This window comes from Varroa jacobsoni, unplaced genomic scaffold, assembly GCF_002532875.2.
Source record: "Varroa jacobsoni isolate VJ856 unplaced genomic scaffold, vjacob_1.0 scaffold_1286, whole genome shotgun sequence".
NCBI classification, from domain to species: domain Eukaryota; kingdom Metazoa; phylum Arthropoda; class Arachnida; order Mesostigmata; family Varroidae; genus Varroa; species Varroa jacobsoni.
In genome coordinates, this window is record NW_019214188.1 from 138685 (window position 1) to 157289 (window position 18605).

General features: G+C 36.0%; 2 long non-coding RNA genes across 4 annotated transcripts in view; one reads left to right on the forward strand and one right to left on the reverse strand.

Moving 5' to 3' along the window:
- Positions 1-7393, forward strand: part of LOC111268445 (uncharacterized) — a 79886-nt gene extending 72493 nt beyond the window's left edge. For 2 of the 3 annotated variants that reach the window (XR_002685227.2, XR_002685228.2), the window contains exon 2: positions 2770-4521. This is a non-coding gene — a long non-coding RNA (uncharacterized LOC111268445). Of the gene's footprint in view, positions 1-2769; positions 4522-7180 lie in introns of those variants that run through there. The other variant, XR_015314216.1, reaches the window with a different exon arrangement.
- Positions 7394-9270: 1877 nt separating this feature from the next.
- Positions 9271-15391, reverse strand: LOC111268443 (uncharacterized). The gene is made up of 2 exons (XR_002685224.2): positions 14470-15391; positions 9271-10555 (listed from the first exon to the last, which is right to left on the reverse strand). It is a non-coding gene; the product is annotated as an uncharacterized LOC111268443 (long non-coding RNA).
- Between the last annotated feature and the right edge of the window lie 3214 nt (positions 15392-18605).

Below are 18605 nucleotides of genomic sequence, written 5' to 3' on the forward strand. Positions count from 1 at the left end.
ATGAAAAACGTCAAGTTGCAGTACAGTATAAGAATATGTTGCCGCCCCTCGAATGGACAACCATCGTAACGTTAAAATATGCTAGAATAATTGACTTTCAAAGCCATTTAGGGCTTTTTTCACCGATCTCTTCTCTGTTTTGAGATGCATAAGAGTCTTGACAGCTTCGTTTTCAATACTTAGCATCCACAAATTGTCCCCCTCAGTCGCTTTGCAACCTTTTAATTTCGAAGTTGCCGCTTACGAGGTGAGCTTTAGCATGATCCCATAGTGAAGACCTTGAACATTTAGAGGGAACAAGGGTCTCTTTCTTCAAAAGGGCCGTAGGATTGCCCTCCAAGAAAGCCTGCTAAAATGGGATCGAACATTTGCGGAAGTCGATCTTGAATTCTAAGAAACGGTTCGATGATAGCCGACACTTGGAAAGGACTCGAGTGGTCTAGCAGACACTCAGTGACGCGCTATGCAGTGCACGGCTTTCGCCAATCCCTATGCAGAGTTGACACATTTGAATATAGACAGACAATTTTGTGATCTGTCTCATACTTCCTGCCTGCAAGTTCAATCAATAATAACTGAAAAACAATAACACCATAATGTAATGTATAATGCAATCATTAGTAGGTTTTAAACAAATAACCTCGTGAACTACTTCAGGCGAACCATTCAAAACACCGTGTTATAATACTACCTTTAGCCAGACTGGTGAAGCCGTCATATGCATAATATAGGACAATATATAAAGTCAAGTTGGCTGAAGTTGTTTTAAATGTGTATATAGTGTTTGGAATGGTACCTGACAAATGCGAATAATTTAGTTTGATTGATTTGTTTTGAATGCATGTTTGTACAATATGTTGTCACGTTCAAATCAAAATTTTATTAGAATTATGACAATAGCCTAACTTTCTAGGTGAATGTAACTCAACATTGATCTCGTCTGTAATCTGCATGTGTTTCTCGTATAACTCCAAATATTACTCGAATTTAAAAGCCTCATCGAGAAGGTGATTTGTGCTTAGTAGCTGAATAAGACGATTAATTTGATCTTGATTCGCTGCTGTAAGGCCTAATTTTCCAGTAGTTTCTTTACTCTGTTTCAAGCGTACGTGTTGTCAAGGTAAAACCCCACCGGCCCATGCAGAAGACAAATTGAAACAAGAAATCTACATTTTCCATTTTGATGATGAACAAACCAAAGAGAAATGATATTACACTTTGAAACGTACTAATAGCTAAACATGCAATTTATAGCATTTGTTCTTTTTCGATATGGATAGTAGATATATGCGGATATATACGTACTAATAATAAATCTTTTAATGTGGGTTGACTACACAGGAGACAGTATAGTGAGTTCCTAATATATCTGGTTAGTCAAAAAGCAGAACGGCAAGCAGAGGCTAACTCTTATATAACGAACACAGAAGCAAGTCTATCTCAACTACTACTTAGAAGCGGAGTTCATTCGTCTTTGTAGATTATAATTTCCTACTTTTTTCTAATATTTCATTAGAAACGTCAGAGGCGAGCTATATTATTTGTTGTAAGTGCCACAAGATTCGATAATTTATTCAAATGATATCCGAAACTGCGCGTAAGTTTTTTCGAATAATTTCCCGTACTAAGTTAACGAAAGACTATTTGATAGCGGCCTTAAGCGACGTCATGTTGTTATATCTACACCCGCTGGAAGTTGACTATAATATGCCTTATACGATTGATTTGAATGTGAGCCTTTTAAAGTAGTTTGTTTTAAAAGGACTATTCCATTATTAGTTGTGTGTCAAGTGCCTGTTTTGAGCAATTTAACCGTATCTCAGAAAAATAAATTGCCTTCTAGATACCACAGTACAAGTTTAAGGTGTCATCGTACTTTATACTTAAAATACGGCAGTAAAAATTATTAAAATAGTTTTGCTATTTAAAAAAACTGCAATAAAATAATAATGCTTGTGCTCTGGATACCTGATACATGACTGAAGAGGTAACCTGGTTCTGGATATAACGAAAACTTCTTCGAGGCAAAGGATTAGCCACCGATTGGCTTTGCATTCACCGTATAGATCTTTCAGAGTAATTGCATAATCTTAATCTAAAACACGTGGATCGGTTTCATGTTCAAAAAAATTGACAATCTCGCATGCGGTGTTCCCGGTAATAACTGTACGCCGTTACAGTTAATATCTAGAGATCAATGCGTTCGGTGGGGAAATATGTAGCAGAATTTGCACGTAAATATTGTCTTATTATATAAATATTAATACAATAAATAATAAAAATAATAATAAATAATGTAATAAATATTGTCTGTTTTTCACTTTTATTTTTTTTTAATCGTATCAACTTGTATGGTAACGTTTTAAAATGCAAATGCCTACAGTTACTTGGCAGAGCTGCAAAAGGTCAAACAATAAAAGGTATGGAAGTGTGTGAATTTAGCATAGCCATAATTTAGGCTGATGTTTTTTAAGCATTGAAAAAATGACATATACATGTGCCTTCTATACGTTATATTGTGATGTAATAACTAGCAGTATATCTCGACAAGCTGTTAGTTAAAAAAAAACAATAGTCGAAGAAATAATTATAAATTTCGTAATTTTCATGTTACCGATGGTGATTATAATTATAACATATATTCAAGGCAAATGCTCGTTGGAAATTGCATTATAAAATCATATCATTGATACATAGCAGGAAAGCAAATTTTAGCACTCGGAACAACAAACAACAAGATAACATCATTCTGTGTATTCAAATTTTCAGAGCTACAACGCACTTCGTCCCTCCTGCTATTTAAAGCTTTTTCCGTTCGTTATGCCTACCTAGACCTGTCATATTTCTAACACTGGCCACTCATTCGACTTCATCGGTCAAGGGGTTGGTCTGATGTGCGAGCTGTAATGCTTCTGCCGACTTTTTCTGTGAGTATCGCTGCTTAGACGCGTGAGAGATGCAAATGTTGGCTAAATGATTGTTGATGATAGCAGAGTGATGTTTTTTTGCCCCATCGTCCTATGTTAGATCTCCCTTGCCAGAAAAGTATGGAGCTCAACGGCAGTGACTGCAGCAGTAGCTCAGAAACAGCAGCAGCAGCTTAACAAACGAGTGAAGAACTTGTGTCGCCTGCAATCTAATAGTTTCCTAACAGCTGCGGTGCTGCAGGCAGCGGAGGTAGCGCTGTACACTGCCTGTTCTATTTCTAAATGCCAAGCAAGCAGGGCGAGATGGAGAAGAGGGGAGTAAGACTAAGGGGACAACGAAACGATGCTAGGGTACGTAGCAGTAGTAATAACGTCATCGCCTGCGGCGGCAACGCCAGCAAGTAAGCCAACTCGCTTCTTCTCCTGAAATAAAACGGTCCAGGACCGCCCATAGGGAGAAGAGCTTGATGAATCGGCCAGCGTGGATCTTGATGAAGAATGAAAAGCATCCAGTCAGCGCGTGACTTAGTCACTCCGGACAGGGCAAAGCGACAACAATAAGTAGTAGACCAAAATAGTCAAAGGTGGCAACGGCTGTCCAGATTTCTTCTATTTATTGAAGTCATCCTCGTGGCCAAAACACAAAGCAGTCCCCCCCATCCTTTTCCGTATCAACCGAAATGTGATTGACGTCTATTCCACGGTACTTGCACTCACATTGTTGGCTGCGTTGGTGTATTGTGTTATATGTACTGGGAAAGTAGGACATGTTTTAGTATGTCTTGATATACTAACGTGCATGTTAGCTTTGTTGAAAGCAATATAGAGAATTTTGTATCAATCCGTTTTGTTCTTTGCAATTTACCCAAAGATTGAACCGAACACTTTACAAAATTAGTTGATGCAACTCTTTCCATATAGTTAATACATGTTTATTTTTATGCGGTAGGCGAACTTGTTTAACCAGAAATGAGCATGTCACTCTCGAAATAATAATACATGATATTGGGTTTATCCAATGGAGCGGTGGGCCACCAGGGTGCTGTACGACTTCAGAGGTCCGAAATTCTATACCATGCAATAGTCTATACGATGCAAATATACGTTAAGAAATCCTTTATAACCACATTATAACTATTTACATGATCCGTTTGCTATTCTCGCAGATTAGTGAAACGGCAATCTTAGATTTTTTCAGCAGTTTGCCCTGTACTACAGTCAAATCACTACAATTTCAAAATGAGTGTATGTACTAAGGAGTGTCCATTTATTTTCTACTTTTTCCTCTGTCGATGCGGAGAAAGAATGCACTGTATTAAAGTTCTTTTTCGAAAACTTCCTAAAATTACACGTGTTTAGCATTGTCGCAGATAATTGCTCTAAACGGATCTTTAAACATCAAAAACTAATTTATTATCAATAAATTTCTTTATTGACTTTATAGTTCAACCTATAGAATTGATCCATGATAATACAAGGTTAGATAAACACGAGCCGAACAAATAATCATCTATTTTAGACTTATTCATAGGGAATGAAGGCGTAAAAAAGAACAATAGGAATAAAAATAAATGCTTTATGGGAGGTCTTTGAATCAGCTGCTTCTATTAATTTTTTATAAGGTCGGCAAATGAATTTTTTTTTATTGTTCCGGTAAAAAATTACGATACCTCATTAGTGTTCAGCTCAGTAATATATTCGAAAATTTCGATTAATATTTTAATACGTTGAGTACTTATGGTGGTTTTCTCACGGAATACAACGCTGTTGAAATAAGCAGATTTGACGTACATAGATTTCGTTGCTTCCGATTTTATTTAATTGCACTTTTAACAAAAGTAACTTTAATTTGTATACGAGCCGAGGTACACTTACCTAAGGTACATTAAGGCTAAAAATACTAATGGTTATAGATCTATACACCACAGCTCTAATGCACTTTTTAAAGACCCAATTAAAGATTATAGAGAAAACCTTAAAAAAAACCGCATGTACAGTGACCTAATTTATTACGCCGACTAGTATAGTACTATAGCAAAACATAATAGAATCATCAACGCAGCTCTATAGAGAAAATGCACTTAAGAAATCCAAACAATATTAGAATGTTTAAATTTTATACTACTGGTGATGATTCGCGCACTTTTTGCACCTAAGTAGTTAGAGAAGATTATCCCGAGACCAGAAGAAATTATCCCCTTGGGTGTTCTGAACGAACAGTCACGCAGATCCTTTACCAGTCATTTCTTAGCGATAAAAAAGACGCGTTCTTCGACAAGCACATCTCGTAGAGTATCTTACGCGTACTTAGCACATCGTGCTTGTTTAGACGTTTGTCGTATATGATTGCAAAACGCTAAACGACGGTTAAAGCTCCTTTTTGATTCCTGAACAGCACGAATTGTATGGAGCACTAGCAGAATCAGCCGTGGCAAAAGCAGCCGCAGCTGTTTATTAACAAGGTGCTAAGGCTAAACAAAATATATCTATTCTTCTACTTCCATTATATGAGGATATTATGTATATATAGAGATAAAAGAGGTAGTAACACAGGTCGAATGAGTTTTCCGAAAGGTTAACACACTAAGCTGCAACCCATCGTTATATGGGAAAGTATAAATAAAAAAAGAGGGTAAGTAAATAAAACTTGAATATAATCGATCTAAATGACTAATTTCTCACTTGAAGTTGATGAGAACATTTAATAAAGATAATTTAAAGCAGAAGAAACTTTCGTTTTTATTTCCAAAATCATATTAGGGTTGCAAAATTTGCTTTTCGGCTATAAATAGACAAGTAACTTTATTCGTCAAAGCTTGGTGTAGTATTTGTATGTTTGTGCAAAATTACTGTAGTAATTTTAATTTCATTAAAGCTGCATCGTATCTAATGTCTAAAGCCCCATTTATGACGTTTCAGGGGTTTTGTTTACTGAAAATCTTGTTCCTTTATCCTTACTGCCATCAGAAAGCTCATACATCAGCGGACAGCTTCTCTAGCTTAACTTGGGCCTTCCGTCTCTTTTATCAAGTATTTTTTACCTATGTTGGCGACAATAATTTTATCCACACTCTAACCTTGTTATATACATAGATTAAAATAATATGTTTCTGGAACCGAAGGCCTTTCATTCGTTTTGCTGATATAGGCAAGTACGCTTATGTTTCTATGTGCGAATATTGAGTTATATATGAAGGTTCCGATCACTCATTGATGACCTTGAAGTTGTCCCATTCAGCCTACATTGAAAACTTGCTATAGGTCTTCTATAGCGGGACAATACAGTAAAATATAACCCATAATTTTCAATAGCATGGTACTTGGGTCAAAAAGCTCTGCCGCATTATGTTCTCTAAGATAAGAGCAATCTTTATCATTTTGTGGCTAGTTTTGGTATGCATAAGTTTCATCATAGTACTCCCGTGACCCAGCTGATGAAGAACGAGATGGCTAGATCTGCTGTGAAATTTCGTCTCATAAAAATGGCTCTTACTTTGTGTCACTTACAAAACGGTTCATCAAGTATTATAATGCCGCTATTGGCTATGTCAATTGGACATACTTTGCAACGAATTGTGGAAAATGTTTTGCTTCATTTAATCTGAGGTGGCACTACCAATATGCACACTAGAACATAAATGATCCTACATAAATTGAGCATATATTTGAGCAAACATCTTTTTGTTGCCATGATCAATACAATGCTCACCTAATCAAACAAGGACTGCGATCACTACGTCTAGCCATTTTATTTAGTCCCTTGGTTGCATAGAGTTTAGTGATAATAATTACGTTTGAATGACTGTGGAAATATTAGGCTACGGAGAGGTAGAGACCGAAAGGTGTAGGTGCAATCGATGTGATGCGCCTAGAGTCCTCTGCTATGTGCTCCACTTCAAGTGGCGAAGGATCGCTGGCTTCCTTGAAACGTTACGCCGATAGAATATAATCATGAAAGCTACACATTTTTTTTATTAAATGTTTCAAGTCAACCATGTTTGATCGCGCCTGTCTAGGGCGTGATGGAAGAAGAACTGTATGCATATATGTATCTAGATAGCGAGATCTGTGTTTATACGTTGAAGTTCTATTAGTTAACATTTTCAGCTTGTGTCTTTCGAACTAAAGCCTGTTGCGTGTCCTTTAATAGTATCTGGTTTGACTGTATTATAATATTATTCCCTTCGTGACCCGTAAATGTAGAGATTCATGTATACATGTTCTAAAACATGCGGCTCTCTGACAATTTTTAGAAAATGACTGCACCGAGATGGTGATTCGTCGTGTTCGAGATATAACCCTAACCACGTTACCCTCTCATCAAAAACAATAATTTGGCATATTGTGTTGTACGCTGTTCTATATAGGTTTCACACAAGGCGACAATAAATTATGGCTGGTAGTTGATGTTCTCATTTTCAAAACCTATTAAATTTAGGGTCATTTGTTTGAGATGATATTATTATGATGAGATATATACCGTTTGAGATGTATTTGTTCATCGAGTTTAATATAAATCAGTAGGAAACAAAGAATGAAAATTGGCATGGAAACCTGGGAAAATGGGTTCCTTATACGTCTTCCGAACTTTATTTTTGTATTTCGCCCTTAGTATTATCAGACATTATGCATTTAGTACTGCATTTAGGTATTATGATTGACATCATATTGAATCATATTTCTCAAATCAAATCTGATCAAATTTGAATCATAGACTTTGCGAATTCAAATCTTTGTTGTTTTTACGCCATTGCACCGAACATTTTTTTAAATTAAATTTGGAAAAATGTGATGACGTTTTAACTTGAGAAAAACGCAGCGTTTTATTCGAATTTTAGCAATAAGTTTATTTATTATATATTCGCTGTCACTCTGAACGGCCATGTCTCATTTCCCAAATAGTTTGTTTATTCCATTTTTCTACAAAATATTGAGGACTGGTTCAGGACAAAGGAAGAGCTCTCTCAAATTATTTTTGAAACCTTCGTCATTGTCAAGTAATGGTAAATATAAAAGAACTTGCATCCACACCTTCAACGCTGCTTTCCCTTCCTTTGCCGTGTATCGTCTGCTATCGTCACAAAGAAGGGTGACTTTGTTTTGTTTATCCGGTTTTCTCTGTTGGACATCATTGTTTACTCTAACGTAACTAAGCCATATATAGATTCTTATTAAGAGTCTTATTCCTTACAAGAGTTTCGCGGTGACTAAGACCCACCTAATCCCACCAAAGGCAAATCTTACTCTTTCTTATTGATATCTGGCTTGACTTTGAATTTAGACATATCTCCCCTAACATTGCTAAAAACAATTTTGTATAGAACTTTGTCGTTGAGACTACGTATTGCCAGGTGCCAGCTGAAATGCTGAGAGACAATAAGAAGCCGTGTTTTTCTACACTATTTGCTCAATTTATACTTCAACCATATGCCTAATTTTTAGGTGGTTCTCATAGATTCCATGTTCCTGAAAATAGTCACATAACTCTAGTTTATCTTCTTGGTCGACTCATAGGTTAGTTTGAGAGCCATCTTTCTTCAAATGTGCCTGTAAGCGGTCCTGATTGACCTTGGATGGCCCGCGAGAGCCAAATGGCTCACTGCATTAATTAGTTTTAAAATGCTATTATGGGCACGCTGTCCGTATTGCGAACGAGGCAAATATCCAGCTGCTTTGACAGATTTTTTTTATTTCCGTAAGATGCGGAACAAGGTAAGCATCAAAAATGCACTGGGAATCTTGACCTTTGGGGCTTAAACTTGAGGTAAAATTTGGTTTACTGCATAATACAAAAGGTTTACGGGAGAATCAAAGCGTTTTCGAATAAGACATAGAGATAAATAAGTGTAAAATAAAAGTGGAGAATAAAGGGATTAGTTAAAAAAACTCGCCATTACTCATATTCTGACCTAGTATACGCTATTATTCATGAAGTGTGCAGTGGGTATACACTTGCTAGCGCCTCTTATAGAAATCATATCAAAAATAATAGAAGAAAAGCAATGTAAAGAAGTATACATACTTAGGGAGAATTTTTGTTGTATACGCGGTGTTTTACCTTAGTGACCGTTTTATTAGAAAATAGAGAGCTTTGCAACAAATGCCTACAACAAATCCTTAAGTGCAACTAATAGTAATCCCTATTACAAAGAATCTCACTCAAACTTCTCATACATTATAAAATATGAATCATTTTCTCAAAAATTTCATAATATTTTTAATATTTCAGTTAGAAAAAATAACTGATAAAAAAATGTACAAATTAATCGCTCATTGCCATCAGTTTTCAAATGCACGATATAGAGATCTAGGATCCAAAGTAGATTAGTGATCTCAAACCAACTGGCATACCGAACTCCGCAGATTAGGTAAAGTGCTGCGAGTTTATTTTTGTGTTTCATTTTCTAAGTAAGAGAACAAGATTTTTTCCTTCAACCTTGGAAGCGATTTTGCTGGTCAGTGGTAATCAAAAAGCCGTGAAATTAGTATTTGCAAATTTTCGCAATTATGACATGGTTCCGAGAACAGCATTAAAAAATTTTGACTGCAATTTTTTAGGAACTGGAACAGTAAGTGTTTCACCTTTTCAAAACAGCAGGTAGACTAGTTTCTAAACTATACTCCTAAAATTAGGTTAAACCTTTTACAGCCTTTGGCTCCTTTTATTAAATATTAATTTCGATAAATAAATTAAACGTAACTGAAGTGGTACGTAATGTGAAGACTAAATAAGATGTATGATTAAAGATTTTCAAGGCATTTGTCTATATATATATACGCACAAAGCTATTGTCCTATATGATGTCGAAGGCACATTTTGAAACAGAGAAGGTGGCGCTATATAATGGATTAAGAGAAGAAGTTAGTAAACGTGCAAGATCTGCAAATAATGAAGGCACTAATTACACTTAACGACCTTCACGTATATTTGAAGTATGCCATTTTTATCATACTGATACAAAGGGCATACTTGCTTAAGAATTTGGAAAGTGTTTATTAACCTTAAAACTCAAAAAGTATTACACGGAATTTCTCGTACTCTTATAGATAGCTCGAGTTTGAGCATCTATCATTGCACTCGATGTATGCGTGACATGTTATTCAAAGTGCAAACATAACATGCTGCTGTTTTTAAGCAAAAGTATTATAAAGATGCCATTTATTTTACCGTACGTAAAATGTTCTCTCGACATTCTCATTAAAGAAACTGGAAATTTATAGTTCGTTAACGCGATGCATGGAACTTATTTCGAACGACATCGCAATCTTGCATGTTAGAAGCGCAAGGGAGAGGAAGAGGGAAGAAGTAAGAAAATAAAAGAAGAATTTATACATAAAAAAAGTGAATTGTTGAATCGTGAATTCTATACAAAGCTGTACCATTGATACCAAATATTACATTATATGACATTTGCATTGTAGAACGTCCTAATACAGTTCGCTACGTAGTCTATAATTATTTTTTGAACAATCCAAATAGTAACGAAGTGCCAAGCATGATAATTGGTTTTTTGGCTTCACTTATGTGGATGGTAATGTTTATCCTCATTGTGACCAATATGGACGTCTCCAATTAAATCCAATCGAAGGGCATCATATCGTTCCTCTCCAAACAATCTTGGGAATTACTGCAATACCAAGCAAATATTGAGCTTGACATTAATACATAAAGTAGCATTGTAAATTAGTACCAGTTTCTTTATGTATGTATATAAAGAAAAAAACGGTATATTACTTAGGTAGAAATTATGGTTCTATTTACATATTGTTAGCATAATTTCATGTCAGTTCATTTAATGTATGAGAAGCTTATCGATATTATTGAAATACTCTTTCTAAAAGTTTCTTGCAATGAAATGAAATGCAATTAGACATGATTCCACGAGACTTCGCGCTCTCTGGCATTTCCATCACTTCAGCACATTTATCGTTTTCCGATTAGCACAAACTCAATGCTGAATATTTTATTTGAGTCTTGAAGTTTTTCTGAGCTCTCAGCGATTAAACAAAACATCCAAGACTTGAACTAGTGAACACAAATTCACTACTATACAGCACATTTAAAGTCCATTCCAAATTCACTTAGATTGCATATAAGAGCTTATATGTATTAGCACGCAAGTACTTGTTTGTCTAGTTTGAGAATCAGTAGTTATTTAGTTAATCAATGTAATATCACGCTTTTACCAATCACAATAACAACAATGGCAATACAATTTCGAAACAAGCGTTTTCTTATCAGAAAGAGTCATCGTACAAGGTCCGAAAGGCTGCTGTCTCACTCGTGGCAGCCTGACCAGCCATTGCATTAAATGACCATTTATAGTCCGCCTCCTCACCTATTTTCATAAGAATCGAACCAGAAATATGTTGGCAGTTCTAGATGGAAGGCAAATCTCTAAAAAGCTGTGTAATTTTTTTAAACGTATTGAACAACCCTATGAAAATACACGACCTTTTCAACGCGTTCAAAAAGAAAATCTTTTTACAGTTGTATTTCTTTCACAACAATTTACATTGTATCTCTTTGGCAGCTCCTCATCAAGGTTGGTCATGTCTTTCCCGTCTCAATTACTGATCTTATGCATTATAGTTAGTTAGTTGCCCTTAGTTTTGAAAGATATGCAATTCAGAGTAAAATAATACTACAAGGCCTATACAAGTTCCGAGCAAGGCTGGCCTAAGGAAGCTTGAGGCAGGACATTTTAAGCCATACTTAAGACAGTACTGTGTTATTCTTCTATATGAGATATACTCGCTAACTGTGTAGTTTTTAGATTGTAAAGACAGATAGCGGTTGCTATTGGACTTGGGGCTCTTAATTATCGCTGCTATCGCCAGAGTTTTCCATCTGAGACTGATGCGATGAAGTAGCTGTCAATTGACAGAGAAATTTCAATACGGAAATCTACTCGAATACGCCAAAGGTGTGCCGGCTATGTAGAATGTCTCTGGCTATGATTATATTTCTGTTTTTAAATTCCCTCTAAGGATTTATATTAGTACCAGCTTTACGACCTCTAATTGGAGTCTGGCTAGGAGTTACTGTACCTAACACCTACTAGGGACGTTAATAAGATTGCCCCTCTGAGCCAGATCCGTTAATGTAAAAAATGAGGAAAGCGACGTCACTTTCTCATCCATGGTTATTCTCGCCCTGTGTAAAATCGTTGCCAGGAATATCTAGTTCAACTAGAATGTGCGTCGAGCGAATGCTGTTGTTACTTTTGATTTAACGAAATCCATGTATTCTTTGAAAACAAAGGTTTAAGCATTCGTTGCGTACACTTCCTGAGCTGGCTGCCTTAGTGATCCGCGTTTTCTCAAAGGGTTGCACTACGAGGTCTCGCATTGTCATTATCATTTTTGTTCGGTCTTTAGTAATCGAGGTACTATGTCGCATGACGCAAATATTCCGACAAACTAATTATTCAGAGTCTTAGAGTTTAATAAATAAACCGTTGAGTTTTGGCGCGTGAGTTATTTGTGAGCTATCGTCGGCTCTGTATGTGAAACAAATTTACAACTACAAAGTATCTTTTGTGTTGCTAGGCGTTTACATTCCTTCGCATAATTATATTCGCGCTGGTCAAATATAGGTGCTCCGCAAGTTGATATCCGGCATCTCAAGAAAATTATGAGGATTTAAAATGAGGTGGATAATGACGCTGCTAAGGGCAACTGATGCTATGGTCGAACTGCTTCTAGAAGGACAAGCAATACTTTCACGCGCTGAATATACGCGGATGATTGGGAGTTGAATATATATGGGTAGACGATCTCTGAGAAGTAATTATGGGGATTGAAATGATCAAAACTTTTCTGACCCACTCGAAACACCATTAAAATGTGGTACGTTTCTGACTAATTTAAATCTGAATTAGTGAAGCATTTTAGGCAATCGATCTCATGTAATAACTTCTATTACTCAACACATCAGTGACTCAACAATGGCCGGGGTACAGCCCGTATTTTTTATAATTACTATTGCGGAAACCGCCCCGAAATTGACTTTAAAGCAGAATTTATTGATTTTTCTTTTTAAATTTATTGAATAGTTTGTATTGCGGACTTGCACAAAAATTGGTCTCAGTTTAGTGATTTGCAATCGAATGAAAAGTGAACATTGAGTACTGAAGGCAGAAATATGCATTGTAGTATATAACGAAATAATATTGCACAGGATCACATCTACTTCCTACATTTGGAAATGTTAGATATTATTAAAATTTTGATAAATATTACTGGAACACAAACTATTACGTTATAACCATTCACGGGTTTTTTCCAATTTGGACCTTTGGAAAATGAATCAGGTCAGACCTCATCATAAGAAAATTATACTGTCACATTCTTACCTTCATTACCAATAACATAAACAAACTCATCCGCCCCACAACCACCAACTGCTCTTCTTGCTTTCTACTCTTCAAAATTACCGAAATCACCAAAAAGCTTCTTCAAATGGATCTTGCTTTTGAGTATTCGTAAGAGGTTAACAATGAAGATAATTTCATTATCTGATCTAATAGTCTACCCGTGCCTTTAAACAAAAAAAAATTAAATTGAATCTTTAGTGCAGTATTTGCAAAGTGGAATATTAATGTAGTATAAAAATATTACGTGACACTAATTTAAGCCAGATAAATTAAATATGCAGTTTTCTGGTTGTTTCTCAGAAGCAATTTTGTGAAGGGGATTTAATGTTTATTTAACTTGAAATTGTATTTGGTTATTACATTTACAATTTTAATCTCACATATCTAATCATTTGCTTTGTCACCGGAAATTACATGACCAGTCCCATCAAAGATATCTTTAACGGACTCTTTTTGAGGTACTGTTTATGTGTTTAATATCGTTCTGAGCAGTCACAATTCTGTTCCAGATAGTGCAAATGTCTCTAAGCCATGTACCTGCAAATATAATAAACCGGTGTGCTTGAAAGTTTACATAATATAAAAATGTAAAGGGTTGTAGTGGCAAGTCTAGTGACAGTCCGCAGATTTATATTTATTTTGGTCCCTCTGTGTCGAGGCTGAAAATATTAGTAATTTACTCAACTGTTAAAGCTACCATATATATACACACATATATAGCTAAATAAACTAAGTTTAGTTGTCCTATAATCTGGAGAACAAAAGTAATCAACGGTGCTTACTCCAGTACTCACACAATTAATAAAAAAAAAAGGTAATCAGCTGTAGGATTAGGGTTGGACTAACGATAATTCAGATGAGAGCTCACTAAGGTTTTAGCTGAATTGATCAACCCTTAGCTGTCGATGCAGAAATAAGCTGTAGCAAATCTTCAGAAGTCGAAAGTAAAAAAAGGGGTAACAGAATAACGGTTCTAAAAACATAGCATGTCTTAATAATAGTGGATAATTTAAATGATAAATAAAATATAGTTTTTTTTTTTTTGTCGCAATATCGAAAGTTCGATTTCTTCATAAAGTAGGCATGCGACTGTTATGCAGCAGATTATACGCCAGCAATATGCAATAATCTCATTATTTTACATGCTATTTGGAGAGTCGCACCGTCTTACTGAAACCATACGTCACCGATCATTCGTTTGGAGTATCAAAAAACTGAATTATCGTGTCCCGATACCTCACATCACCAACTGTTTCCACCACCTTTTTCAGAGAAAATATTTAATAACGCGTTCGAAACAGTGACACGTTTGAGATGCATTTTCCTCTCGCGAAACACACGTGGGTCTTTTATCACTCCAAATCCAAAAGTTTGGTCAGTTGTGAAGCCAGAAGCACAAATGATTATTTAAGTGAAAAATTCGCCCCTAACTTTGTTGTTGCTTTCCAGTCATCCAATTGAAGAAGTCTTGTCGTTGTGCACGATCCGTAGGCTTGAGTTGTTAAGTAAGCTGGATTTTGTAAGACCGGAATGATTATCAAAAATTTAGCCACCAGTCGCCATCAAACAATGCTTAAAATACAAGTGCATCGTTGCATTGAATATCGATTTATTTTTAATGATAGAGGACCGTTTACTACTTATCGACATAGTGGCTTGGCTGTCAAAGCACACTAGTAGAAACTGCATCAAATCTAAATTTTCCGCTGTTTGTTGGAGCATTCCGAATCACGAATTTAGCCAAGGTGAACAAGGTGACGCAACAAATAACATAACCACTGAGAAACTGTATAGCGCAGTGTGCACTAGCGTTCGCGCCAGAACGTCAACGTTTGCATGTGATATGGACCACAGACGGGTTTTTGAGAATCGATACAATAGGCAGCAAGACTTAATCGGCATGGATGTAATAGCACTAGAGGTTGCAACTAAGGTCAAATTAGTTGTACCAAAGTTAAACACATCGTTATATGCCCACTATATTGCTCACATTCTTTCCGAAAAACTATTACCGTTCTATCCAAAACAAAGCATGCGGAAGGTAAAAGAACTCTTTAGTTACGTTTAATCGGTCAGCACTGGGAACTTTAATGATCATAAAGTACATCGCGCGAACAATTCGAAATGAATGTTTGACGATTATGCCGGAACCGTGAATAATATACATACAATTCATCTAACGCATACACTAAAAACAGAATTTATACGCTTTCTTCAAAAACCTTCACCACATTCATATAAATACATACTATGGTAGCCATCATTGGTATAGCATAGTTAAATCTCTACTTCTTTTTAGAGATTAAAACAATCGCCTTTTCGAATTATTCAAACACGATGTTCTAATGAAGAACATTTAATAAGAAATTGCCTGAAACGCACCAAGGTTTTTGGTGCGTCTCGGGCTCCTTTACAAACCTGGATTCTTACGAACAGTTTAAATCAATATACGTGAGTCTTGCAAAGCCGCATACTTAATTATAATAAAGGTCTTTGCAAATTAGTCGGGAACTTTTTTCATGAAAATCGAATGTTCGTTCCTGGCATATGCTATATCAATTGAAGCCGTTTCACTCTCCATTTAATGGTCAACGAGTTGTAAAAAGATTTTAAACGGACATTTTCAGCAACAACCCAGTAACTATACGATTTATATCAAACATAGTTATTAAATATAGAAAAAAAACATACTCAGATCGGAATACGATGCTTGAAACTAATGTTCTGGTTATAATCTTGATACCAGTCTCATTTAATCTAAAATAGACTGAATAAGCCGTCCAGTTGTTGTATCATCAAAGTAACGAAGATAGTCAGCAATATTCATTTCAATAGTTACTAACATAATATATATAAATAAGTGAAGAATTGCTGGTTTACAGCCTTTGGATTTAGCGAGTCTGCTGTAATCCCAGCCTGAAGCATTTCAAGTAAATATGTATATTAAGTCATTAAACTCCGTTCGTGCTATATATCACCTAGACTAGATAGAATCCACAGTCTACTCAAGCAATATCTATTTTCATGGTTTTCCTTTCAACAAATACATCACGAGCACCAAGAACAGTACGGGAGTCCGCGTAATGGCCACAGTTTCTGCTCCAACTATTTTGCCATTCCACAGATATCTACCCTGGAAGCGTCCTGATTTGTTAGACTCAGCCCCTAATGGCGCCCTACTTCGAGTGGAGGCAAAAATATTTTAAGGCTGATGTTATAGGTATAGCCATGATATGTTTAGAATTTGTAAGGCTTTATAATTTCTAGAAGGGAAATTTTCATAATAGGAGGATTTCTAAAAATGTATTTATCGAAGTTGTCACACAGCCGCACCCAATATATTTATGAAAAAGTAAATTAGACGTTTTAGAGGTACAAATTGCATACGATTGTACTTTGCTATTGTCAGAAAACGCGAATTGTTGAAAATAATATTGCTTTCAAATCGTTATCAAAGATTTGGCCTGCGGCACTGAGCAATTCGAGTTCCTCACAGTCGCTTTCTTGTTTTCTGTTTCGGGGTGAGCTACATAGGAACAGCGAAGGATGTATATGATACAAGTATTCATGAGGCCCGGCCGAGACTTTGCTGGAAGGCTTTGTTGATAGGAGTCCCCGTCTTCAATAAACACATGGATTTGTCGAGTATGCAACAACCTCAAGCAGAAAGACAATAACGTGCATATGGAACGTGTTACTGGTAGACATTGTGTATAGTGGTGCATAGCTTTTCAGATATAGAGAAAACGGTAAATATCTCAGTATCCTCTCCATACGTAATAATAAGCTACCCAAGTCAACACCTAACTATGCTTACTGTTGTCAAGCAAGCGGCTAGTATTGGGTGAAGGAAAAAATGTTATGTTGGCAAATAAATAGATACAAGTTCAGAAAATACAGGTAGATATGTGAATCGGCTGAATCATAAAGATACGCTATCGGCAGTCCTTATAAATTGAAGTCTCATCCCGTGGCACATTTATATCTGGAGTAAAGGTATTACCCATGTTAACAACTTAAAAGCTCGTTAAGTAAATCGCGCAGAAATGGCTATATTGCCATCAGACACCGGGTGTATCGGCACTAAAAAATGCTTCAAACAAACTGATTTCACTTTATTTTTTCTATTATTTACTTTGCCAAAATCGATCAAAAAGCCGTGTATACTTGTTTCAGACGATCCTTGGTTTCTGAATTCTTACTACGTTTGACCTTATAATAATAGCTGAGATTTTAATATGCAAATTTATTTTGTATTAGGTATGATTCACTAGTAGTCTAAAGTTACCGAAATTTGCAGTGTAGTACTACAGCCAGTTGCAATGGAAACGTCATTCGCAGGCATGATAAATGCAATTTTTACAAAAACACCTGTCAAGCTATTCGAATTTAGAATTGAAATAGTTACTGAAGTAAACGGCACTTGTATTGACCAAACTGTTCCTTCGAGGACAAAATCTGTCTTTGAAGTCTGATACATCACTTCAGGGAAACATCAACCTCAATAAAAATATGCTAGCCCTACTTTATGTTATATACATCACCAGACGCTTATGCTTTTCCCTAAGCCACAGAACTTTAGCTTCCTAAGGCACCACTTTACCCGTTCATTTTGTTGCGATGTATGACTGTTGTGTCATATTATTTTATCGTGGCAATTTAAACGTTGATTATTATTTTGCCATCTACGTAGACATATCTATTTTGCTATCTACATAGAACTTTGCGCTCAGATTTTCTTTATCACGCATTCTGAACAAGAGGATGAACGCAAACTGTCATTCTTACATCGCCTGTATCTCTCCTATCTTTCTTTTTTTCTTTCCCTTTTTCAAAGCAGCAGTCTTTCGAAACACATTGCTCTTCAATGAGAAACAACTAAACCTAACACCCTTCTTGCACTTGCCTGCGCGTGATATGTTGCGCTACCGGCATGCGATGCGTCCGCTTTCCTTCACTCCGTCATCTTGACAATTGCGGCTCTCGTATTCTAAAAAAAATTATACTTACTTCCAGTAGATTCACTTCAAGAAGGAAACGAATTGCGCTTATTCTACTTACCTTTTATCGTCGTTTTCGATGACGCCGTCGTGGACGGTTCTAAACGTCCGCTTCACCTACTTAACCGAACTAATAAATCGCTCTTCACCTGGGCTTTTCCAGTGGAAAGAATGTAGAACTAAAGACAATTTGTAGTTAAAGACTCAACACAGATACTGAGATTTTGACTCAAATTTTAAAGATGAGTACATCTGGTGATAAGAATGCCAAATGATACCTCTTTATGCCATTATGCTTG